The sequence below is a fragment of the Gopherus flavomarginatus genome, chromosome 7 (assembly GCF_025201925.1).
Source record: "Gopherus flavomarginatus isolate rGopFla2 chromosome 7, rGopFla2.mat.asm, whole genome shotgun sequence".
In the NCBI taxonomy this organism is placed as follows: domain Eukaryota; kingdom Metazoa; phylum Chordata; order Testudines; family Testudinidae; genus Gopherus; species Gopherus flavomarginatus.
The window spans coordinates 89,843,147-89,856,657 of NC_066623.1; positions in this window are offsets into that span (position 1 = coordinate 89,843,147).

Consider the following 13,511-nt stretch of genomic DNA (forward strand, 5'->3'; position numbering starts at 1 on the left):
ATTTTAAAAACATGGCCTTAGGGCAGAATATATCGAGAATCCTCTACAAGGTGATAATCCCCAGATCACTTTGAATTACCCAGATTACCAGTATGTTATACTATCAATACATCCAGTGGACCTATTTCCCATTTATACTAAAGCCTCTATACACCAATCTGGTAGTATATATGGGTCTTAAAGTGGGTGTCAGTGTCATGTAGTATAAATGAGGATCAGAACAGCTACACTTCCAGAGACAAAATCAACTGTTTCCAGGAAGGAAACTCAATATAAGTTGTTTGCTTAGTGATATTGCCTCCATCCTTGTTTATGTGGTTTTGAGATAAACAGATTCCCAGGCCCTTGCCCCTCCTCTGTGCAAACAAATTCACCCCTAGGAAACAGATTTTATCACAGGCTAATGGTGACATTTTTGTGGGAGTCCCTTGTTAAAACATTGGCAGCACATTACTAAGCCACTGGATGAGTTGGCAAGGAGTGTGTGTTAGTTCAACTGTACAAAAATAAATGTGTTTGTTATGGAAGGACACAAAGCCTTTTCAATATAGTCAATATCTAGTAAGGGAAAAATACCATGCAAATCATTATTATAATAATCAGGCAAACTCACTGCAGGATAAAGGTGGAGGAAACATGCAGAGTGACATGTTGAAATATGCATACAAAACAATTATCAAAAGCAGCAAATAAAATTTAAAAAGGCAAAATGAAAAATAAAATCTATTTAAAACATTTCTCCAACGTCAAAGAATCAAAAAATATTGCTAAAAATACAATATTAAGCAATGTATTAGTTTTATCAGATTTAAAACAATTCCTTATTTAAAAATTGCAACTAAAACTTTTATACTGAATGGTGGTGCGGGTGGGGAGGTGTGGTCTAGTGAAGTGGTTCTCAAAGCCGGTCCGCCGCTTGTTCAGGGAAAGCCCCTGGCAGACTGGGCTGGTTTGTTTACCTGCCACGTCTGCAGATTTGGCCGATTGCAGCTCCCACTGGCCGCGGTTTGCTGCTTCAGGCCAATGGGGGCTGCAGGAAGCAGCGCGGGCGGAGGAATGTGCTGGCCACACTTCCGGCAGCCCCTATTGGCCTGGAGCGGCGAACAGTGGCCAGTGGGAGCCGCGATTGGCTGAACCTTCAGACGTGGCAGGTAAACAAACTGGCCTGGCCCACCAGGGGCTTTCCCTGAACAAGCAGCAGACCAGCTTTGAGAACCACTGGTCTAGTGCCAAGGTTTTTCCACAAGTGGATAGATTTGGGGACACTTCTGGTCCCATTTGCAGTTGCGAAGATCACTTCTCCTCCTACTCCCAAGGCCCTCACTTCAGGAAACTGCTTGACCCCTTGAGTTTTATTAAACTAAACCCATCCTTATTCACTAAAGTATGTAAGCAGTGCTCTACTTTAAGCAGATGCTTAATTCAATTGACTTCAGCAACTGCTTACATGGACAAGTAATACTAGGAAATCATATGGGTATTTTTAGCTGCCATTTAATGCAATTTATCAGCTGGAAACAAGAAGGAGAAGCTACTACCCTACCTGCTCTTCACAGACAACCAGTGGACCATAGTTTGAAAGCCTCCATTTTAATAGTTCTAAGCACAAGATCAGGCCACATGCATTCATGAGTTTTAATCCAGGCTCTGACAATGACTCCCATTCCCTTAGGCCAGTCACTTAAATGAAGATGAAGACATAAGCTAACAATAATATTTATCAAGGCTGCTGTGAGAATTAAAGTCTATAAAACACCTTGATGATGAAGTATACTATATGAGGAGTGTTACTATAGATCTACTTCATGTACCATGGTAGTAACTGTCTCTATATCCAAAGTAACTGTTTAAGGTTAATTTAAAACAGTATTTAATTTGTGCCAGGGCTGAGTCCTGGCACTTCTAGGCTTGGCAGTTCATAGCCCCGGCACCTTTGGGCTTACTGCATCAGTTATGAATGTAAAAAAAGTTGTCTGAACCCTGGCACCTCTTTCAATACAAATTATGCACTGATTAAAAATATACAGATAGTCTTGCATATAGATGATCAGACTGCAAATCATAATTGCTCCTCCTTACTGAAATACTTTCTAAACATGTTCAGACCTAGAGAAGAAAACCTTTTAGTTTTTCTTTCGCAAAGCAGGGAGCACTTTTTTTTTCCCAGATGACTTCTCCTTTTGTTGAAGACAAAGTCTCCCTTTGGGGGCATAAGCGATAGTGAGTCAGCTGTTCTGTAGTTAGAGAGAAAAGCAGTTTAGCGTGAAAGTGAAATTCATGATATGCACTCACTCATTTTTAATACATTTGTCCTTCCTGAGAGCAAATTGCAGTTTATCAACAGGTTCCATTGTTCCCTTAGGTTGACATAAGTTCTTCTTGCCTGTTAAGCAGGCAAGCAGAAAGGAGAGCGAAAACATGAATTGGTATATGTAATTTATAACCCAGGTTTTTTTTATATTACATACTTTTTGCTGGGATTAGTGGCAAAAATGTCTTGATCTTCTTTAATCCCTGAGCTGTGAAGTTGTTTAATTTTTAAACTAGTAAATGAATGTTTTCATTTTATCAAGAAACGTGCGTTGGGAACTGAGTAGGTTATGGGAGTTAGCACCTAAATGATTTCTTACCTACTATACTCTTGGGAAAGAGGATTATCAGTTTATGACTAAAGAAGGCTGCTTTCTCCAAGCAGATAAAACCATGTCTTATAAACAGTCTAAGAGAGGACAAAAATGGCCACAGGAAATCTCCACATTCACCTCTCTGGGTACCTGCAGTTACCCTCGTATGTTAAAATCACTGTGGGCCACATTGTGGACTCCTTACACTGGCAGTGGCAGGTACTTAACTTTTGCAAGATGTCCAAAGGGAGTGAGTAACCAGTAGGACTAGTTGATTAAATAGTCACTCAGTTTTTGAGTGCCCATTTTGACATACCTTGAGAGCAGTGGCCTCTTTTAAAAGATTTTGTGCAAGAATGATTGTATAAAATAGAAAGTCAGTGGGTATATGAAGAAAAGAGAAACACTTTAAAATAAGTGTGGGGAGTATATTTTGGCCCTGTCATCACGTCACTTATGTTAGCAATACAGAAAATATTCAAAAATTATTACACAAACATATTCATCAAAATGTTGATGATTCTATAAGATGTTTGGGGGAAAAGCAATACTTCTTCATGATTTTTTTTTTAAATATTCAAAATATTTTCACTGATATTTTGAAAATTTGGACATGCTCTAGTTAGAAACATTGGGAGACCTAGTGCAGATGATATGCCTGGCTACTGTGGTGTTTAAATTAGCTCCAAGCACCGTTACATGGCACAGTATTAAAATCCACCAGTAACCAGTCTTCTTTGGTCTTGCAACAATGTGGTGCTAAAATGGTGATAGCAATAGTGGAAAATATGCTTCTTATGTGGACAAGACCTTTCTGTTTCTGTTGCAACAATAAGGGAAATAAGTTTAGTGGTTAATTTTATTTTCATGGAATATTTTATCTAGTATAAGTGCCTTTGATCATTCAATGGCTTTTTAGACTCATTATGCAAAATAAGGGGATACAATCAACCTGAAAAAAAATCAAACTTCTGTCTGTGTATATATATTTGTTTATTTACTTATGTATGGTATAAATAACTCCTGTAATTGATGGAAGTTAGCAAAAATATATTTATCAGTATTTTTCCAGTTTGTTTACTTAGGTGCAGTTGCCAACAATTTGTATCTCATCATTTTCACTGTTTTCTTGATGGTCAATTACATTTCCTGCCTCATGGACTAGCATGATGCTATAGCACTATATGCACTGTCCTGGGGAAGAGAAAGTCACCCAGTAAGCCCTATTCAGTTCAATTTTTAGGGCATACTATCTGATAGGGGGACTTTCAGTAGTAGCAGGTTCAGCCAGCATGGTTCAAAAACTTACAACACACCATGCATTCATTTGGATTTAAAGGAAAATTCAGGTGTTTCTAGTTTAGGCCGTCCTCTGGTCTATGGCTAGGAGTCAGATTTCTCTTCCGTGCCTTATCTTGTTCCAGTGTGCTTTACATATCAGGAGTGTTTCTCCAGGACACAAAATCATTGTTGATCAGTTAGAGTTATGTCCTTCCAGCTAGTTGCCCATTTTCTTGGGTTCAATGGATTTGTGTTTTGAATTGCATTGTAGCCTTTTTATTTCAAATTGTTCCCCTCTCCTATTGTCTGCTTTTGGTATGCAAATATTAACAGGTGTAACCAACTTTAAAGAGGCAAGTGGTGACAATACTTCAGCACTGACATCAATAAGGACCTACTGCAGAAGAGATGGCACTTGCTTTGTTTTGCAGGCAGCCATTGCCTGGCAGTCAAGTCATAATACAAGAAGGTCTAGCCAACTTGTGAGTGGGCAGAAAGCCATTGCAACAGATTGCTATGAGAGTAGGCAGTCAAAAGACAAAGTATGTGCATGAAATGTGGCTACTGAAACATACTTCTCAGACAGACAGACATTTAAAAACTCAGCTGTCTTGATCCTATGCCCCCTAGTTAATGTAGTTAATGCATCTGAAAGGATTAACATATACGCATAAAATTCTGCTTCCATGGCCACACAAAGAAAGGTTTTGTCCATCTGAAAATAGTCAGTGCTAGAAAGAAATAGATGGAATCCTTATAATGAAAACTTCATTTACCCTAAACAGCATATTTAAGTCAATGTGCAATGATTAGTCATTAGGGAGACTGCCTCTTTGTCACAACCATAGCATTTGTCGCAAAAAATATTAATAAATGAAATAAAAAATTTTAAAAAACCACCAAGAGTCTCAGGCTCTCTCAAAGTAAATCATAATCTTTCCAACATTGGTTGGTCCCATTCTCCATCACAAATGCCCGTTATAGAGGCTGGAGAGTAATGTGGCAGTTATATAAACCATTGGTATGCCAACCCTAGAATACTCAGGTGAGTGCTGGTTCCCCCCATCTGATAAAGCAGAAACAGCAAATACTGAGGGTGGTCAGAAACAGATAATGTGCATCATTAAAGGCATAGAAAAACTCAGTGAAGAGAGATTGAAAAGATGGGATGGTTTTCCTTAGAGAAAAGACAAATACAAAGTGGCATGATAAATGTATAAAAATACTGTTTAGTACGGAGAATGTAGATCAGAATCTTCTATTCACCCTCTCTCATAATACAAGAGCAAGGACACATTCCATGAAATTGAGAGATAAGATTCAAAACTGATGTAAGGAAATATGTTTTTCCCCACACAAAACAGAATTAGACTATGGAACTCATTGTCAAAAGACAATAAGAATTTTAGCAGTATAAAAAATAAACAAACCCCCTCATTCAAATGGATAATAAGACTATCCAGAGTGATAAAAGCAAGGATTAAAACATCACCATGAGTTTGAGAAGGGATGTAAACTCTCATACCAACCTCTAACCAATGGGGCACAGAACAAAGCTTTCCTTGGGGGACTGATATTCCACAACTACCTTCTCAAGGACTTCTTGTTCTGAACCAGCTGGCACTGTTACTCTCATACTCACATTACTGGAGTAGATGGACCACTAGCCTGATATAATATGGTACTTTGTTTTGTTTTTAATTCTTAAATAAAGAAGAAGTATATTTTTAAAAACAAATCACAGTGTTGGCTTATCTTCATTGCAGCTGTGGCAGAGTCCCCCTTGAGAGCCACATGGCAACAGTAGCCATGGACAGTATGGTGCTGCAGCCTCAGAGTGGGACATGGGCAGCACTTTGTGAAATGGGCTGCTTGCCAGAAAAATAGAAATAGTGGTAATGGTGGTGAGGAGAAGGGTGGCGGCTGGGAGGGAACTTCGCAGCTGAAAGCTATCCCCACATTTGTGGTAATTAATGGGATAAGTCAAAGACCCACTCCATCAAACTCCCATGGAGATGTAGCATAAGTATAACTGCTTAGATAGCAAGGGAAAAAAGGGGTACAGATGAAATGGGTTTTTAGCAGATTGAAACAATAGGTAAAAAGCTTGTTTATAAAAAAAGCATTTTTTAAAGCAGCAGCAACATATCTTAAAGATACATTTGAATCTTTTTTAAAGAAAAAACATTTATTTTAATTGTAAATAACTATTTTAAACATAACACCACTCTCCGAGGCATTGTCTATTCATATATTGGCACACTCCCTAATGTGAATTATTGATTAGCTAGCTCAGGTCTTTGTATTGGCACCCATCAGCATGGTATATGAACACCTGGCTTTGTATTACGTTGTGCTCCAGAGATAAATATGAATGTCAGCCTCATACCCAGTCCTAGGCCCAGATCCTGCACGGAGACCTTTTAAAGTGGAACGCTGACCCTGGCAATGGGTTATGGCAAAGAAACAAGAGTCCTTGCAAATAGTTTCCACTGCTGAATTGTTTACAGGCCTTCAGAGACCTGGCTTCTTTCACAGACTTTCAAGCTTTGTGTGAACAGAGTACGTAACCTGTTGGCCATGTTCTCATGCACAGGATTGGCTTCAGGATTCTGGGGACACTGTTATATCTTCAAGAAAGAGGGTTCTGCTCTCCTGAAGATTCTGTTTTTATTAAGTCAAAGTGCTGACCAGTTTTGAACTGCCCAGCTTGATCTCTGTGCTAAATTCAGCTCAGATTTAGGGATGTAAGAGTGATTTGCCCCACCCCCCATATTTTTGCACATTTTTACCCGTGTCTTTATTGTTTTTGCTCCTATCTCTGTTCCATTTCATCTCCCTTCCTCCATCTACTTCACAACACCATCATGGGAGTAGGCACTGTGTTATCACTATTTGGTGATTTGATGAAATTAGCGTCAATATTGCTGTCAATTCATGTTGCCACTCACACTACAGAGCTACCATTCATTGTGGCCAGAGGCTGCTTAGCAGAAAAGCCAGCTCAAATGCAGGCAGCTGGCTGGTATCTCTAACACTGCTGGCAACAGTCTAGATAGTAGCCCCTACTAGCCACAGGGATCTGAGGTTGCCACTGACTCTACTCTCATGCATATGCAAAGTGAAGGATGTACAGCCATGGGTTTCATGTGTCTCCAGTGCTTGGTGTGGGTAACTGTTGGGGAGATTATGCATAACTTGCATTCCACCCCCGTCCCCAGATTTGTTTTATAGAATTCTGTCTTCCTCTGCGTTTGCAAGCCACTTTGAGTGCTACTACAGTATAAATAAATGTTCAAGTTATTTTTGCTATGTAAAAAGCTAGCTTCACTGTAATGAAAGCTGAGATTGTCCTTGACATTTACTGAGTCCCAGAATTCAGGGGACCATGACCATGGGATCCAAAGGCTGGCTCTGTTTGCTTGTTTCTTTCTGTGCATGCTTAGTGGGCAGGCTTGCCAAAATGATTCTGATGGATGCTTTTCTCCCAGGTGGGGAAGCAGTTCAAAGAATATGCTCTCTTCTGAGCTCAGGTCAAGGAACATGCTGGCCACCATAGCTGAAAGCAAAACACCTGTGCCCAACAATGACATGATGAACAACGGTTCTCAACTGCAGCTGACTCACAGGACTATCTTCCTTGTGTTCAGATCCAGCCATTTAACATAGGTACAGATTTTGTGCCTGATATGTTTATTGCAGTGGAAGGAAAGGCCGAAATGTTAGGCAAGAAGGGTAGGTATGACAGTCAGGTATCTGAATAGTAAACATCCAATCCAAACTAGTTCAAAGAAATTACGGGAAAATAAATGCTAGGGTTTGGACAAGATTATCTCTTAACTGGTATCTCCCATAGTATAAAAAGAAAAAGACCTCACAAAAATTAGGAGAAAAGATTAAAAAAACTGGAAGAAAAGTAGTTGGGTTGTAAATGAGTCCAAATGAAGACAATAACATAGCCAGTTGCTCATTGTTTAAGAAAAAATCCTTCCAGGGATGTGTAGCTGTCATCTGTAAGTGGGATTACATAGTCAGCACCACATTTCTTTGATCTGTTACTACTTTTCAGACAAGTCAGTCACAGTGCTACGACTCACTTAGAGTGTCTATATTGATTTGAAAATATTTACTGATTCAAGTGTGTATATATCCACTTCCACTTCAAATCAGGAGAAATATTTTAAGTGACAACACAGTGTATTGTTTATGACACAGGAGGCAAGTTGAAGAAAGAACAATAAGCCTAGAATAGATGAAAGTACTTTTAAAGAGTGCAGCGATGGATGGTTTGTATTAAAGTAATGACTCAAAAACTTTCTTCCAAGCCAGATAACTCTGCATTGGAAGCCTGCATTAAGTGACATATTAGAAGTCACAGACGTGTATGAGTTCACAGAATTACTTTCTAAGTCATAAAACTGTAACATAATTCTGGGTGGAAAACACAAAACTTACTCCTAGGCATCTGCATATATTCATGATTTTGGAAAGTATGGAAAATTAACCGAACTGATCTGACCCATCATCTATTATGAGCAACAACTTTCAAGATTCTCAAGCCTGCCAGTATGGTGTTCCTAATTTATTATTTGCCTTCATTTATGTCTTCCTAGTGGATATGTTCTCCGCTTTAAATAAGTGCTTCCTAAAAGACAGACTCAAAGTATTGTATTTATGCACAAGGCTTGAAATAAGACATCTCCTGACCTTTAATTATGAGTCACTGCCTAGGTTTCTGAAAAGCAGCTGAAATCCTATGATATGTTTTAAGAAGGTAAAACCCTGCTTTAAGACCGTTCTGTTACTTTAAATGTCACATACTGAAAGCCCTTGTTAATAAAGATTGGCACAGGTCACACTGTCAAGGATAAAGAATCATTCCTAAATCCTTTGTTTCAGGCTACAGCGAAACCTAATCCCCATGGTATTCTTGCCTGGCCATGCATGCATGTAGATATGCACCACTTTTATAGTACTAGTGCTTTCTTTCAAGCACGTTGCTCCTGACTGCAAGGCATTTGATTTCTGGTAATTAATCAGCTCATCATACATGCTGTGTTTCTCCCTCAGGCCCAGCTCAAGTAAGTGATCCAAATCTGGCCCCAGGAAAGAAAAAGCCATTTATGTTCTTAGTGCACAGAATGAAACCCTGATAAACAGTGCTTTGCTAAACATTGAATTCATATTGCATTATTTTTCTTTGCAGCTATAAGTCTCTTTTTTCTTCCCATGCTATAAGTCTATTTTTTATGGATGCCCTTTAAAATGGGAAATTCTTTTGTGTCCATAAGGAGCCATCAAGATTTACTATATTATTTTAAAGTTTACACTGCAGCCTCTAAACTCATTGCCTGAAAACATTAGTGTTCATTTTTAAAACACCATTTTGTTGAATGTTTACCTGTCTTCCTTTATCTCTGTGTTCCTTCATGTTTGGCTTGTCTGTGTAATAACCTGGTTACTGCTAATTTTATCAGTTGCAGCAAACAACCTGAGCTTGTGTTAGTAATTCTTCATGCCCAGAGATGTGGCAACTCTCATTCTTTTCAATTACTTACTAGTCTGCCTTAACAGCCATTTAAGAAGTCGTGCTTTATTATTAAAGGACCTGTGAGAGCAGTGGCAAACATGCTTAGCAGACATGCTCTCACCGTCTCTTAATATTAAAAATACTCTGTACAATAAAAAGCTTAGCTTGGAAAAGCTACCTGTTCCCTGATCTCCATCAGTTCAAGAATGTGCGGCACTCCTCATTGTTCTGCTAATGCATTAGGATTTTGAGTAGTGGCTTCCCGCAGTGCTGAGACTTCGATCCTGCCAGCATTATTTCTAGCCTGCATTTTTTTGGCATGAAATAAGCTTTTTATGCTGGTCCTTTTCCCCATGGCAAAGGCAACGCACCAAAAAGAATTATTTCACCTAATAGCTTCCTGCTTCACACTGCTGTTTTGAGACGTAATTAATTAATGTTTGTAAAGTGCTTTGAGAGCCTGGGATTAAAAGGTGCTATAAAAGCACTGGTATACGTACTATTATTATTAGTTCCCAGTTCACTACAAGCTATCAAAAAGGCAAACTCCAGTCTTCAGTGCAAAACTAGAAGAGGCTTGTCCACCCCAGTAAGGAGCACCTCACTGCTCGTTGTTTGTCATACATCAAAAAGATTGGTGTATTAAAAATGTCTTGAAGCAACTGGTCAACTGATGCAGACTCCTAGCAAAATAGAGAGGAGGAGGGGAAAAAATATTTTGAGCATGTTATTTCTAGTACTCCTGTGCTGTTTTTAATTTCTCCTTTTTCTTGTTCTAAGCATACCATCCAGATAAGTAAAATAAACCACATTGGGCTACAGATTAAGCCAGATATCAAAATCATTGCATGCCGACCACAAAAACTCACTCATGCTGAACATTTGTGGGTTATCAGGATCAAAGAGCACCTTCAATACTTATCAAAAAACATAGCCCACCATGGTTTAGTCTTTATTAACTTGGTATGTATTTGAAGAACTCAGAGCTAATGCAGTCCAAGCCTGAGCATACCTTTTTTTGACTTAGAAAAACATTTATCCTTTCAAAGAGATATGTATCAGTTTGTAAATGTTGTGAAAGGGCAAAACAACATAAGGCTCACATATGCTATTGGACTGTCTAAATGCAAAAAGCTTTATGGGGCTGAATTATGCTTTGCACATGAAGAGAGTCAAGAACAAACTTGTCATTTCTGTAATATCAGTAAAGCTTATTTCATACATAAGAGGACATCATGCTGTTTGTCGATAATACAATTTTTCTGGTTGGGATTTAAAATGTTAAAATAAGGGAAAAAAAAGAGGTTAAACTGTGTTGTGAAATCCTGGGTACCTGAAAACAGAGGGGTACACAACCAAGTGTAGGTAGTGCTGGGAATACATTGCATTAATTCCAGTGCTGCTTTTAGCTGATTAGGTCTTGTTCAGACATGAAGCCCAGAGGAGGTGAGCTCATATAAATGGCATGTTCTTTTTGCAGAAATTAATGTGGTTGTTAATGGGTGTTAGTTGTTATGAAGGCCTGGCATTACTATCAGCCATTTCTGTCTGTTCTGACTGTGCAACTAACATTTGTGTCCATGATGGTCAGCTGGAAAAATCTCATTTGATTAAATTAAGTCTTATTTAAAAGTTGATTGAATACTTCAAAAATGCAGTCAAAATCTGTATACACAGATAATTATGCATGTTTGCTTGCACACACCTATATGGGAGAAGGAGAATAGCAGAATGTTATGGCATAGGACGCGGAATCTTAACTGACTGTTACCCTGAAAAACAGCCCTAGAATAGCCCACCTGTTGCGCCTTTAATCTGTGTTTCCTAAGGTATGGGTCTCCAGGGTAGCGAAGGAAAAACTTGGAGGATACAGATACAGCCTTCCAATAAATGATAGATTGACACAGGCAGTATTCTTTACAAAACAAATTATCTTTTTATTGATGCAAATAATAATAATCTAATACACAAATCCCTTATAGATGTTATAAAACACAAATTCTTTATAAGCTAAGGAGCAACCCAACCGCAGCAATAATATATAGCTGAGAGGATTCTAAGCAGTTGCACCCTGTCACAGATGGTCTATCTGTCACAGGCTGTTGAAAGCAATTTCTAAATGCTTTAAATATTATACATTTCTTTAATATACATCTTTGATAACCCAAGCGCGCACATAAACACACACTAAATATTATACTATAGTTAACTATAACTAACAGGCTTACTCTGCCTGACTTTGCTTCAGTGACAGGGCTCTTTCTGTGCTGCTGCCACCTGCTGTTGCTGCTGCTGCTGCATACTTGCTTGCTTCTCCACTCCTCAGTTTCTACTCCTTCAATTGCTCTGTTCTGAACCTCTCAACTGCCCACTGACTGTTTGCTTTTTATACCGCCCTGTCAGCTACCAGATTTTTACTGCATATCCTCAGTACCAAATATAACCTCACATGCTGGGATACATGCCAAGATTACCTGATTCTGCACATGCTCACTGCTGCTGTTTCCCTCAGAGTTATGATCACCTCATCTGATCTTTCCCCTACTTTTGAAGCTCAGCTGACCTTTTCCCTACTTTTGTACTGCACATAATCAGAAATATCACCTGCAGTTTACAATCATTGTTTACCTCCACGATTTGAAAATTATTGTTGTTTACCACTTTGTGACTTTGCACATAGCACCTTTGTGACCTTTAGCTTACTTTCCGTGGTGGAGAACCACGTGACCGGCAATTTCCAATGGTGCAGTGACTCCTGATTATTCAAAATGGAGGTCAGGAATACAAAATGGAGTCCAGGGAATTTCTCCGGTATCATGACTGCTTTACTTAGCTCTTCTACAAGCTTCCAATGTGAGCTTGAGCAAGTAATTTAAAACATCCCCAACCTTCAGTTTCCTTATGCAGAATGGCGATAATACTTATCTACTTCACAACATTGTGTGTTTATTATCTAGATCAGTGTTTCCCAATCTTGAGACACCGCTTGTGTAGGGAAAGCTCCTGGTGGGCCGGGCCAGTTTGTTTACCTGCCGTGTCTGCAGGTCTGGCTGATCGCAGCTCCCACTGGCTGAAGTTCGCTGATCCAGGCCAATGGGAGCTACTGGAAGCGGTGTGGGCTGGGGGACGTACTGGCTGCTGCTTCCAGAAGCTCCCATTGGCCTTGAGCGGCGAACCGCGGCCAGTAGGAGCCACGATCAGCCGAACCTGTGCACGTGGCAGGTATATAAACGGGCCTGGCCTGCCAGTGGCTTTCCCTACACAAGCGGCATCCCAAGTTAGAGAAACACTGATCTAGATTATGATAGTACCCATGTGCTTTCCAAACATATAAGAGGAAACAAACATGGCCTCAGAGAGCTTACAAACTATGGGGGGAGGAAGAGTAAAAATAAACCACCAGATAGCAGGTAGAGGAAATAGTTAAAGCATCGCTTTGTACATTTTTAAGGCCAGAAAAGACCATTTCAACTTATCTCCTGCATAGCATAGGCCCTAGCCTCTCACCCAGTCCTTCTTACATCAAAACATATAAAGCAGGGTGATCAGAATGATGACAGGCACTTTTTTTGTGCTTTGTTTTAGGGAAGGAGTCTACAAAGGGAATGATGGGAAGGGATGGATGAGGGAACAGAGGCACAAGGAGAAGCATTGATGAAAAGAGCAGGAGCTGGAGCAATAGAAATTAAAAAAGGGGGAGTTGCTAAAAAGGAAGGTGAAGAGGAGCATGATGGGCAAGAAAAGGGAAAAAGAGAGGGAGTATGATACTTACAGAGAACTGAGAGTGAAGAGCCAACTAATAGATGGATAAAAGTGACGAGTTCAAGGGGAAGGATTTTCAAACCAAGGGGACTTAGGCACATAATTCCTATTGATGTGCAATTCCTTTTTGCACTTTTGACACTGTCCCCTTAAGTTTGATATCAGAAAGGTGGTGGGGATATGAAGAACCTTTAAAGGAGCCTTTGGAGTTCAAACTCCTGATCCTGAGCCTCAGTAGGATCCAGCATCTATGGCTGACTCCTACACTGAAGGGCTGGCAAGCTTACACTTAGCCCATGCTGGTGTTGCTGTTT